Source organism: Castanea sativa, chromosome 11 (genome assembly GCF_040712315.1).
Source record: "Castanea sativa cultivar Marrone di Chiusa Pesio chromosome 11, ASM4071231v1".
Classification (NCBI taxonomy): Eukaryota; Viridiplantae; Streptophyta; class Magnoliopsida; order Fagales; family Fagaceae; genus Castanea; species Castanea sativa.
In genome coordinates, this window is record NC_134023.1 from 67717262 (window position 1) to 67731056 (window position 13795).

General features: G+C 34.6%; 2 pseudogenes; both read right to left on the bottom strand.

The window, feature by feature from the left end:
* Positions 1-1029: 1029 nt before the first annotated feature.
* Positions 1030-13572, bottom strand: LOC142617647 (stromal 70 kDa heat shock-related protein, chloroplastic-like; annotated as a pseudogene).
* On the bottom strand, positions 6660-11519 carry LOC142617646 (putative disease resistance protein RGA1; annotated as a pseudogene).
* Positions 13573-13795: the final 223 nt, after the last annotated feature.

Below are 13795 nucleotides of genomic sequence, written 5' to 3' on the forward strand. Positions count from 1 at the left end.
AAAAAAAAGAAAATGAATCCTCTAGACTTTAACTAGCCATAGAAGAGACTAAAAAAAAAAAAAAAGTCATGTGACGTTTTTAAATAAGTTAATAAATTAATTTGATGAATAGTGATATAATAGGATGGAGAAAATTACTTCAAAGCTGAGTTAAACTGTATTAAACTTTTTGGTTGTTTTTGGACAACTCTAGGCATAGAGGCATGCAATGCTTCTTAGTTCTTAGGGAGTATGAACTTCACGAACCAAAGTGCTGAAGGAGGCCCATCTAGTCCTCCAAAGAGTAGATACGACCAATCCCTTTTGTCAAAGCCCACATGGCCACATTATCTTTTCCTTAGCATAAATCTCAAAGCAAATGAATTGCATCAACTCTCCACCACGTACCATGAAAAGGTTGAATATGAAGCAATTAAGATCGCAAAAAATATTGAATTGGTAATAATTAGTTACTTTTCAGTCCACTAATTTAAGTAGTTCTATTGCTCATTAAAACTTGAAAGCAAGACGCGCTAAAAACTTATTTCATATACACTGTTGATGCAAATTCATCATGAAAAACTAAGATAAACAAACCTTGGTGGTTCTGATTATACAAATCAACCACCTACTTGACCAAATGTAGCATTGAAAAGAAACGTACAATCTCCAATTTTGTTATTAACTCTTTCAAGAGAATGCCCCATAGACAACCCATTCTCTAAATCACATTGAAAATATGCACATCATACTTTGCAAAATCACAGCCAACATAGAAAATACAAATTTTCAAGGAGAAGTTCTATCAGTGAAATCTGCATCAATTTAATCATCTTTATCATTTGTTTTTCCTCGTTGATCAATATGACGAGTGTAGTACCAGAAGCAACCCAGCATCAAGTTGACTGGATTGGCTATAGATCGACGATTGCAGGAAAGGCCTTCCGTATAGCACGTTCACATAAGTTTGGAAGTTAAAATATAAAAAGAACACAAAAAAAAAAACCCATAGAAAAATAGACAATCACATACAACAGAGAACACCAAGGATTTACGTGGTTCAGCCTTTGGCCGACATCCATGAGCAGGGACAAAGAGAAAGTTCCACTAACAACTATGGAAAATACAGCAGTGGTGAGGAAGAATTCTCACAAAACCCAAACCCCAATACACCCAAATTACTCAATATCAAAGAGATATTGTTGTACTACAACTATAACAGCAACAAAACCGTAGTCCCAAAATGTTGGGGCCGGCGATGGATCCTCAACAGATTGACTATCTTACTGCAACTACATATTTAGGCTAAACAATAGTTGCAGTGCATGCAAATAAGTCAATCCGAAGAAGTTAATAAACTTTTAATAGGACTTCAATTCAAAGTCATGTCATGTTGACTGCTCCAGTAACATAATTTCTTGATTTAGGTCAGCCATTGCATCTTTAATGGCTTGGGTTGATCCACCAGAGATTGCATCTTTGAGTCATTCACTTTAGCCTCTACTTTCTCCTTGACTGGGCCAGGAACTTTGTCTCCCAACTCTTTAAGTTGCTTCTCAGTTTGGTACAATACTGAGTCAGCTTGGTTCTTTGTGTCTATGGCATCCCTCTTTTCCTTATCTTCCTTTGCAAACTTCTCAGCTTCTTTAACCATCTTATCCACCTGCAGTTTTTTTATTTTTTTATTTTGTACATCCAAAGTTGGGATTTAGTAACATAAATAGAATAGGATTATATGTGGTAATAAGAGCTTTAACAATTACAAGTAGTAGAACATCCTTTTATCATGGTCGATATGTGAAAAAGCATATCTACTTGAAATGCTGAGATTCAGAAAAAAAAAGAAAAAAAAAGATACAGGTTCCTTGGAGAACATGGTACCATCATTGAAGGGGATAACTAATAAAATTAAATATAAGAAAAAAAGACCCCAAAGTTAAAGATCAAGAAATAAAAACAAATTAGCATCATTTATCAACAAATTAGCATAAAAACAAGAAGAAGAAAAAATATCATTTTTTTTGCCAACAATAGCTATGGTTCTAGGAGTATAATATATGTAACCAGCAGATAGCTCTAACACAATTTTTTCTTGATTTACTTGGTGTGTAGTGAATCTAGTGATGTTTATTCTTTTGAGCTATTATGAAGGTTGAGGAATAGTTATGAGGGTCCTTTTGGCATGAAAATGCAATCAAACAACTAATTAGCTATAGAATAGGTATTCCATTTTTGGGTCTATTCCTATTCACCAAACATGCAGTCAATGTGTGCACAGTGCACTAGTCAAATTGGTTATTGATGATGGAGTCAAACAAGATTGTGTTTTATGGTTCTAGCACTATAATACATGTTAGCAGCATATAGCAATAATACACAAATTATTCTTGATTTACTTGGTGTTTGGTGACAAAATCTCTCATAGTTCTACAGTTGCATTTATTGTGTATATTTAGTTATTTCTTGTGTAGTTAATTGATTATAGTCAGCTAAGATAGGTTATGCTTAGGCTATTCAAACCCAGAAATTAACCACACATATTGATTTCAAACTCATTTAAATAACAAATCTAATTTGAACTACAACTAGCTATCTCAAGTTTGAAAAGGTGACAACCCTCTTCATAATAATAGTTTTTAGAAACATACCTCATCACTTGGTAAGGTGCTAGCACTAGTTATGATTATATCTTGCTTCTTTCTGGTTCCCTTGTCAGTAGCGGTGACAAAAAAGATGCCCATCTCTCTCACCCTGACAGATATTAATCTCTACACAGGTCTGCCCATCTGCCGCAGTGGAAAACACCTCTGATTTGGAAGTCGGCAAAGTTGTGTTCTCTGGGATAATCTTTGTCATTACACCACCCAAAGTTTTGAGTCCTAGAGACAATGGAATGACATCCAAGAGCACAATGTAGCTAACTTCTCCAGCTAAAACACCATCCTGAAAAAAAAAATGGCCAAAATAAATATTGATGCCTCAACGATTTATGCAATATCAATAAGTATTACAGCAGATAATATCAGAAACAGAGAGTTATAGTCATCTATTTTTCAAATAGAATAAGAAAAAAATTTAGAGCATGTTAGAATAATGGTTAAATAATTAAATTCACCATTTCTAGTAGCTTAAGCTATTAAAACAAGTAGTAATTTATCTTCATATCAGAGAGTTCAACTGCTCTACCTCCTATTAAAAAAATTTATAAAGTCCTACATGTTAGCAACCCACTTAAGTGGTAATTTATCTCAACAAGATAAGGACAAACCTGAACTGCAGCCCCAAGAGCAACAACTTCATCAGGATTTACAGTCACATTGGGCTCTTTTCCAGTCATCTTCCTCACAAGCTCCTGAACAGCTGGGATGCGAGTAGAACCACCAACAAGGATTACTTCATCTAAATCTTTGAAAGAAAGATTTCCATCTCTCAAGGCAGTTTCAACTGGTCCTCGTAGCCTAAGAAAAAAATAGATTTCAGTTGTAATCCACTGAACTTATGCAAGCAGATAGGTATTCATATTGGCAAAAACATACCGTTTTAAATCAAAAGGCAGCAAACCCCAGTAATGGAAATCAAACACACACTAATATTTCATATGAGAATTATTCCATTTTGGAACAATGCATAGAGGGCAATCACAGAGTAGCAGTTTTCAACTTACATACCTGTCTAGCAAATCTGAACATAATTCTTCAAATTTGACCCTTGTCAGGGTGGTGTCAATGTGTTTTGGGCCATCCGCAGTAGCGGTAATGAAAGGTAAACTGTAAAAACAAAAAGCTTTTCCTCAGTGATCATGCCAAAGAGAGAGATCCATTTATATAAAGAAGGCATAGAAATTGTCACATACCTTATACTGGTCTGAGTCAGAGATGACAGCTCCATCTCTGCTTTCTCCGCAGTCTCTGTGAGACGTTGTAGAGCTTGCTTGTCTTTCAGAAGGTCTATTCCTTCATCTCTTTTAAAGTTTTGGGCAAGCCAATCAACTATTCTCTGTTTTTAAGATTATAGAATATAGACGTGTAATTTTAGTAACAACTAACAGACCAGAAAACAAAGAATAGCAAAAGCTCTATTCATTTGTCTTGTTCAAACCTTGTCAAAATCATCTCCTCCTAGATGAGTGTCCCCTGATGTGGAAAGTACCTCAAAAACTCCATCTCCGAACTTAAGAACTGCAGATTTAAAACATAACAATAGCAATAAAAAGCAATGGTAACAAAAAGGTAAAAGTAGTGAAAAGGCATAGTGTTCAAATGATTGCATGTTACCTAACTACAGTTGTGTTTTAAATCTGCAGTTCTTATTGGATTGTCCAATAAGAGGACTAAAAAAGCAATTGGCATACCTGAAACGTCAAAAGTACGACCTCCAAGTCGAAGGTCAAAAACCAGAATGGTCTTATTGTTTTTCTTCTCAAACCCATAAGCAAGCGAAGCTTCATCTAACCCTGCAATGCGACCTGCATCTTTCGTAGCTTCATTTAAGCACACGGCGTCGTTACAGGTCCCACATGCTAAACGCGCTTTGCATTACGGCGTCGTTTGTTCTTTTGTTTAGTTGTTGTCCTTTTAGGCTTTTAGAAAAATCCAACGCAACCTTATAGGTTTTAGGTCCAGGTCCTAGACTGGACCGGTCCGGACCGGAACAAAAAGTGACAACACACTCTCTCTTGTGGTGTTGTTATACATGAAAGACTCGGGGATAGTTATGCTTAGGCAGCTGTTTTCTCTATGGCTGTCTCCTCACTTAATTACTTAAAAATGGTAAGAGTTTCAATTGAAAAATTAGAAGATTAGTCTTTCTTACTTGTATAAAATTCTAGACATGAAAATAATATGAATGAAGATGATTTAGTCTCTTGACTAACATTTAATTTTGGCAAAAATATTCTTTTCGGTCTTGAAATATAATCTATATTCTATTCTTTCTCTTAAAATTTAAGAGGTTCTATACCCGTTCTTGAAAATTTAAAATGTCCACTATCTATTTTTGTTATGTTTTTTGTTTGTGTGTAATGGAATGCATATTCTAGGGATCAAAATAGAATCAAGACTATTTTCGGAATGAAATAAAGTTTATCTTTGAAATATGGTTTAGATTTTTTCTTTTTTCTTTTTCTTTTTGTCCTTTCATTAAATAATAAAAAAACTTAAAAATATAAAACTTTATTATATTTTAACCCATAACAAATTATCTCCAACATTCTCTCTATTATAATGCTTGAGATATAGCATAAACAACAATAGCGACCAGCAGATGACAGCCCCCCGGTATGATTGGTTTCACAGGCTTCTCCTTACATAGAAATCTTAAGCTCATAAAAACTGGGAGAAGGGAGAGGTTCAAGGTTTTTTAAATCGGATCGAGGTTTAACTGATGTAGAACCGTGATGACATCAAAATTAATTTAATATTAATTAAAATACAAATAAATGTATGAAATATGTAAAAATATGAAAATTTACCCTTAAAAAAATATTAAGAAATTTAAACAACTTTCAAATGTATTTTCGTTATTTTTATAAAGTGAATAGAAAATAATAAATATAAACAAGCTTTAAAAAATCTTATTTATTAATCTTTCAAATAAAAAATGCATTTTAATTTAAAGTAAAATCATTTTTAACATAAATTTACAATTTTCATATTCATATTTATTGATGTGAAAGAATAATTCTTGAACAAAAAAAAAATACTATTAAGTAAATAGTGATAAAATTAAATCCAAAACTATGTATGTATGTATGTATGTATGTATGTATGTATGTATGTATGTATGTATGTATGTATGTATGTATGCATGTAAATTTCAAGTAGGACACAAGGTAGCCAACTAGTTTAGTGGTTAGTGTGTTGGACAAAGCTCCAAAACGCCAAGGAAGTCGCTGGTTCTTTACCTAGAGAACGTGTTTTTCCCCTTTTATTTCTGGACCCGTATTCACTTGCTAAAGAACCGGGTTGGGGCACAGGAAACACGAGTAATGTGATCTTTTAAGATATTACGCTTTAATTAACATTGTTTTGAAAACTATATACTATAGTCCAATCTTTTATACAAAAACAGCTTTAATTGGAGGGCTGCTTTACCCAATTCGAAATGTTCCCCTGCAAATTAACATTACTTCAGCCATAAAAGAGTACACTATAGGAAACACGAGGTGTAAATATTACACTTTAATAAACATTGTTTGAAAGCTATTACTACAGCCCAAATTTTGCAAATACAAACCTTGTGAAATATTTGAAACACGGAATACTCATAACCTTAAAATCCGATGTTGCTGTGAGACCAACAATGTATACCTAGCTGCAATTTGCTGAAACCATTTAGGCAACATCATTCAAGCATGGACTGGGATTGATGTAAAAGGTGATCATCTTTGGGCTGAAGCTTAAGCGGCACTCTTGGCTATTTCTAGTGCAATTATACTAGTGTGCATGGTCAAAATTGAAGTTCCATGAGTTTACTCGCTATCAGTGAAATCTGGATTGATCAGATCATCGCCCTCAGTTGCTTTCCCAGTTGATCTAAATGACCCAAATGTCGTACTAGAAGAGATCTCACAAATAAATATTATGAGGGGAAAAAAAAACGAAAGAAAAATAGACAACTACACACAAGAGAGAACACCAAGGATTTACGTGGTTCAGCCTTTGGCCTACATCCACAGGCGGTGACAAGGAAAAAGTTTCGCTAACAAATATGGAGAGTACAAAGGTGGTGTAAACCCAATCTCACAAACCGAAACCCCAATACACCCAAATAACTCTATATCAAAGAGCTCTCTCTCAACTATAACATGATTCAAGGCTACACAATAGTGGCTGTCCATGCAAAGAAGTCAATCTGAAAAAAGCTAATAGACAATCCAATTCAAATTCACAACAACATTGACTACCACAATTACATAATTTCTTGATTCAGGACATCCATTGCATCTTTAATGGCTTGGGTAGATCCACCAAAGATGGCATCCATGACCTCATTCACTTTAGCCTCTGCATTCTCCTTGTGTAGCTAGGAGTTTTGTCTCCCAGCTCTTTTATTTGCTTCTAGTTTGGTACAAAACTGAGTCAGCTTGGTTCTTTGTGTCTATGGCATCCCACTTTTCCTTGTCTTCCTTTTGCAAAATTTTCGGCTTCTTTAACCATCCTATATACCTGCAACATTTTTATTTTGTACATACATGGGGTTTAGTAATATAATTAGGTTAGGTTTACAGGTACTAACAAAAAAAGTAAACGTTTCCATTTTTTATTTTTTTTTAAAATTGAAAACATAGATGCTTGAAAGTTGGAATGCTGAGATTTTTGAAAGAACAGAAAGATGTAGGTTCATTGTAGAACATGGTAACATCATTGAAAGGGGTTATAAATATAAAAACAAGAAGCTCCTTGTGCTGCATATTCCACTAGTGGTCTAAATTTTTCTTGATATATAATTAGTTATTTCTCAAATAGATAAATTAATTATAGTTAGCTAAGATAATTTGGGTTTTAGGCTTATTCAAAATCATTCTAATTATATCTCTAGCAACAACGTCCTCAACCACCAGATTCTAATTCATGCCTCCTGTTAAGAACTAAAACTTGTTATATCTAGTTTGAGCAAAATCCAAATTCTCTTCAAAACAACAGTTTTTGCAAATAAATACCCTATCACTTGGCATGGTGCTAGCACTGGTTCTCCCTCATGAACTCTCACTCACCCTGATAGACATTAATCTCTTCACTGGTCTGTCCATCTGTTGCGGTGGAGAACACCTCTGATTTGGAAATTGGTGAAGTTGACACCAGCCAAAGTTTCAAGTCCTTCTATGGTCAGACATCCAAGAGCACAATGTTATTAACTTCTCCAGCAAAAAAACACCACTCTGGAAATAAAGTAACAAAAAAATAATAAGTTGAACTACATGATAACAAGAAAAGGACAAACCTGAACTACAGTCCCAAGAACAAAATCTTCATCCATATCTTCCAGCTCCTAAATAGTTGGGATATGAGTTGTAAACCAGTGAGCTTAAGCAGGCAATTAGACTTCCAGATGAGAGAAAAAGAGAGTTCAAAATCAAAAGAAAGATCTTCTCAAAAAAAAAAAAAAACAAAAGAAAGAAAACTGAAGTGTAATGGAGATAAAAAAAAATACAGTGATATTACATATGAGAGTTATTCTATTTCTGAACATGCATAGTGCGAAACCATAGAGTAATAATTTCTATTGTTAAAAGGCTTACCTGTCTAACAAATCTAAACACAGTTCTTCAAATTTGACAATAGCTTGACTGCATTTCCTCCGTGAGGTCTGAAGTACAACAAAACCGGGCAAAGTAGACAAGTGTTCCAAAAGAAAAAATTTAAGCACGGGACAGTTCCTCAGTAGTGGGTGCAGCTGCTGAGTTGGTCACCTCTCCTCCTAATCCCGTAATAGGAATGATGATGAGTTCTTCAGGAATTGGGATGCTGCTTTTTTGCCTAAGGGAGGAGGAAGAATCCACTTGCATCTTATCAAGCGCAGCAAACCATCCTTTCAAAAAGTAGACTTAAAGGTTTTGTTGTACTTCAAACCTCACGGAGGAAATGCAGTCGAGCTGACCTTGTTCATAAGACTCTTGAATTCTAGCCTCATCATCTGCCACATAGCCTTTGAGCTCAGCATCTTTCTCCGCAAGCGCTTTCGTCGTTTCCTCGAAAAAACTCATTGACATTGTCTCTTGCAAAGGCTTCAAACTGACATTCACTAAATCTAGAGATTCTTCGAGATTGGGAAACAGGGGCATGGAAGTCATTTTAGGGCAATTCTTAATCCACAAATAAGAAAGAAGAGGAAATAAAGGCAGTGAGTCATGAGACTGATCTTGTGGATGATCTGGTGTTGACTTAGATGTTGTTGCAACTAAACCCTCCCTGTTCTCCCCACCATCCCTTCAAATTAGGACATGCCACTATTGTGAGTGACTTTAGAGATGGGAAGAACGGTGTTGATAATGTTGTGGATGAAGCAGGCACCTCTTTACTCATATCATTATCAGATATGTACTCCAAATCATTCATTGTAACAAGCCTTAGAGATTTTAAAAAGAGGAGACGAGACAATGGTGGCAGATATCGACATCTCTCACAATTCTCTATCTTTAAATCAACAAGATTTGTGAGAGAAGAGACCCAACTTGAAAATTTCACACCTTTGCACTCATATATTTCCAAATATTTGAGATTTTGGTGTGGCTGGAGAACTTCTAATGACTTCTCATCTTCATTATTATCCACTTGATCTTGATGATGCCATTTTAATATAAGTTTTTCAAGATGTTGCTTCTCCCTTAAATTCACAACAATGGTTTCTGAGTTAGCTTCTTCCAGCTGTTCTAAATGTGTGATCTCTAATGTTCCTCGTAGGTTGTTTAGCTCCTTCAATTCGCCTAATCCACCAGTGTGGGAGGAGTTGCTCACAATGAATAATTGTAATGTTTGAAGTGAAGTCATTTGCCCTAATCCATGAGGCATATGGCTCAAATTACCACAACCTTCATTATAAAGATGTTTGAGGCTAATCATTTTTCTAAACTTTTTGGGTAATTCTTTAAGACTTCCACAATTACAGAGTTTTAATGTTTGCAAATTCAACATTGTAGTAATTGAATCAGGGAGAGTTTTAATACTCCAATTAAAAGAAAGATCAAGATACTTTAGATGTATTAACTTCCCTATAAAATTTGGTATTGATGTAATATTCAATGCATGTAAATCTAATGCATGCAAGCTCTTGAAACTCAAAATAATCGTATTTAACATTGACTCCTCCAGGGCACCATATTTATAGCCATCATATGTAAGAAGAAATGTACGTACCTTGACCGCTTTAACCAACGAGTATAAAGTTTCCCTAAATGATAAGTCAATATAAGATGGACATGATACATGATGATTTTTTTCATTAATATCTTTGCCATCAAAACTAACAAGCCTACACTCCTTGCCTGCAACAGCTTCCGCAAGATCATGAATTAAATCATGCATCTTGTACCTTAAGCCTTTGTAATTCTCTACTTCTTCAAAGAAGGACCTCCAAAGTAAATCTTTGAAATACTCATCACCAATATCCTCTAATTGTTGGTTTTTGTTTGATAATTGGACAAACCCTTGTGCTATCCGTAGTTGTATCACTGTTTCCTTATCCATCTCATAATCTTTAGGAAACAAAGAGCAATAAGTGAAACAACTCTTCAAATGTGATGGGAGATGATCATAACTCAACTTTAAAATTGGTAAAATTTCATTCCCTTGAGTTACATTTGCTTCTATATTATTCTTCACAGATGACCATTCAGACTCTTTTTCCTTGAAGTATAACACATTTCCTATGGACTTTATAGCAAGTGGAACCCCTTGACACATCTTTACAATCTCCTTTCCAATTTTCACTAGTTTAGGATTGTTGGCCTCTTTCCCTTTTTTAAATGCCACTTGCCTAAATAAAACCCAAGATTGTTCTTCGGACAGACCTTTGAGAAAATATGGTGGAACTGTGCATGTAATCTTTGCAACCAATCTAAGACGACTAGTTATTATGATTTTACTGCCTTTGGAACCACCCATTAAAAGACTTTTCAATTTATGCCAGCTTTCAGAATCTTCATTCCATATATCATCTAATACAAGTAAATATTTCTTTCTATCAATTTTTTTACGAAGTTGACTTTGCAATTGATCTATTACAAGGTTTTCAACTGGTGCATTATCAGAAGTAGATGCTATTATTTTTTCAATAATTATTTTTAAATCAAAGACATCAGAGACGCATGCCCACATTTTTAACTCAGTATTTTTGAACTTTCTCATCATTGTACACATATTGAGCAAGTGTGGTCTTCCCTAAGCCTCCGATCCCCACAATGGGAATGACCGAAACATTCTCTTCTACATTAGAGTCAAATAAAAGGTCTATGATAGCCTTTTGGTCCTCATCCCTCCCAATAACATCTTCTCCCAGAACAAAAGAGTGAGTCTCCCTCTTCCTACTCATATCATTTGTCTCTACATGGAATTCTTTCAGCTGAAAGTTTTTCCTGTCTTCTGCTATCACATTTAGTTTTTGCCTCATCGCCTTTATTTTACGACTCATCCTATAACGAAAAGCAAGTGGGTTTGAACATGAAAAGCAAGTGCGTACCTCTTTGGCAACTTTATTCCCACTCACCATGCTTCGCCTTGTAGCTTCAGTTGAGAACTCATTCAACAAGTCATCTGCATCATAAACTGCATCCTTGAGCTTTTCAAGCCAATTCCTGACTTCATGGTTATGACTTTGCTGCTCTCCTGCATCCTGAAGTATAGCTTGGATTGTGGAAACAGTGTTCATGATTTTTTCAAGCTCATCTTTGACACCCCAAAGTGATCCAATCTCTTTGAAAGTTTGAGAGGCAAAATTTTCAATCATTTTCTGTGCAACACCAAAGAGGATTCCTTCAGCCATTGCTTTGTAGTAAGCGAAAGGAATGCTGAAAGAGAGAGAGGAAAGCTAGAGAGTGGGCTTGAATTGATGAAGTATGAGTGAAGGTATTGTTGATGTGAAGAAGGAAGTCTGAGTTTTAAAGTGGACAAATGTTACAGTTACTATTTTTTTTATCTTTACGCCGTATTTGACAAGAATCTATTTTTCTTTAGAGTATTGTAATTATCAAGAATCTAAAGCTTTGTCCAAAAATGAGAGCAACAGAAACAGAAATAGATGCTAAAACATAAAGAGAAAGCTTGAATGAATAAAGTCAGTAAGCTCCAAAGCAGGAAGCAATGTATTATTCCCCAACTTGCTTCAAAGGCACGCCATGCACCTTGTAAGTGTTTATGGTATATAATTCCCCCCTATCATATTATTCCCATTTGTATTTAAATGTTGAGTTCAGTGCTTTACTTTCCAGCCAAGATAACAGGAACGGATAAAGTCATTAAGCACAAAAGAAGGAAGCTTTTTTTATTATCTCTTTCTTTTCTCTTTAAGATGTATTAAGATTTGAAGTCTATGATAATCACTAATTCGTTGTTTTAGCATAGATGGGGCAGGATTTGAATGTGAAACCTATATTTTAAGATAAGAGAATTATTGCATTGAAGGCTGAACTAAATCAAACTCATTTGAAAGTTGAAAAACACTTCACATAACACGCATCAACAGCATAGTAAACTCATTTGCTATGTGTTCTGTAATATCCTAACATACCTCAAGAAAGTCATGTTTTATTCCCTTACTTTATTATTGTATTGAAGGTTCATCTAAATCAAACTCATTTGAAAGTTGAAAAACACTTAACATAACACGCATCAACAGCATAGTAAACTCATTTGCTATGTGTTCTGTAATATCCTAACATACCTCAAGAAAGTCATGTTTTATTCCCTTACTTTATTATTGTATTGAAGGTTCATCTAAATCAAACTCATTTGAAAGTTGAAAAACACTTAACATAACACGCATCAACAGCATAGTAAACTCATTTGCTATGTGTTCTGTAATATCCTAACATACCTCAAGAAAGTCATGTTTTATTCCCTTACTTTATCTCAAGAGTACTTGAAGCACAATGTGAGTCGAGTCTTGAGCAAATATTGAGAGAGTTTCTAAATTTTTGTGATAAAACATCAATGAACTTGAAATTCATTACAAACAAATCTTATGGAATTGTTCAACACTAAAAATCTAACAAACTCCCCCTTGGCCATTTTGTGACAAAACATCCCAATACAGAGTATAGACTCATCTAGAGTAAAAAACTCCGAGTAGACTTACTACCACTAAAGGGACTCAATTAAAAAAACAAAGATAATAATATAAAAAAAAATTTAAAAAAAACTTGTAACAAATAACTTGTTGAAAGCTTGAATAAACATATTAAAAACGCCTAGACAATTTAATGATCAGAACTTATACATAGGGGATAACCCAAAAGATTCTACTTTGCATATGCAAATGGAACAGCCTGATAACAATCCATCTTTAAAAAAAAAAAAAAAAAAACGTACAACCAAAGATAATTGTCTGAAATAAGTGAAAACAAACATGTGAGGCATGTTAGCAGGAGAAAAAGAAAAAGAAAAAGTAGATGAACTCTGCCTTAAATGATACACCTCACCTCTCATAGAAATGGGCTATGGGTGAGATTTTTCAACTGGGTGCGAGTGTAACTTACCTATAACCAAAAAAATAAAATAAAAATAAGAGGAGTAACAAAGCAATTGGCATACCTGAAACGTCAAAAGTACCACCTCCAAGGTCAAAATCCAGAATGGTCTTATTGTTTTTCTTCTCAAACCGATAAGCAAGCGAGGCAGCAGTGGGTTCATTATTGATTCGTAGAACATCTAACCCTGCAATGCAGCCTGCATCTTTGGTCGCTGTCCTCTGCGAATCATTGAAGTATGCAGGCACTGTGATCACTGCTTTACTCACTTCATCATTCAAAAACTTGGATGCATCCTCTACAACCTTCCTCAAGACTTGTGCAGATATCTCCTCTGCTGCAAACTGCTTGCCTATGGCTGGACGCTCAAGCTTCACATTACCATTTTCATCCCGCACGACCTTGTAGGACATCTATATTAAAATAATAGTTAAATATTTAAATTCACGCTTTTAAGCATAGTTTATTGTAGTATCAAACAATTGATCCTAAATTCCTATATCTGATTAGTCAACTAATAGTTAAAATATTTTCAAGATTAACAATTTAAGCTTTTTCAATAAGTAATAGTTTATCTCGATATCACATCAGATGATCCAAATTCAAATTATCTCCAACATATTAATAATTAAATGA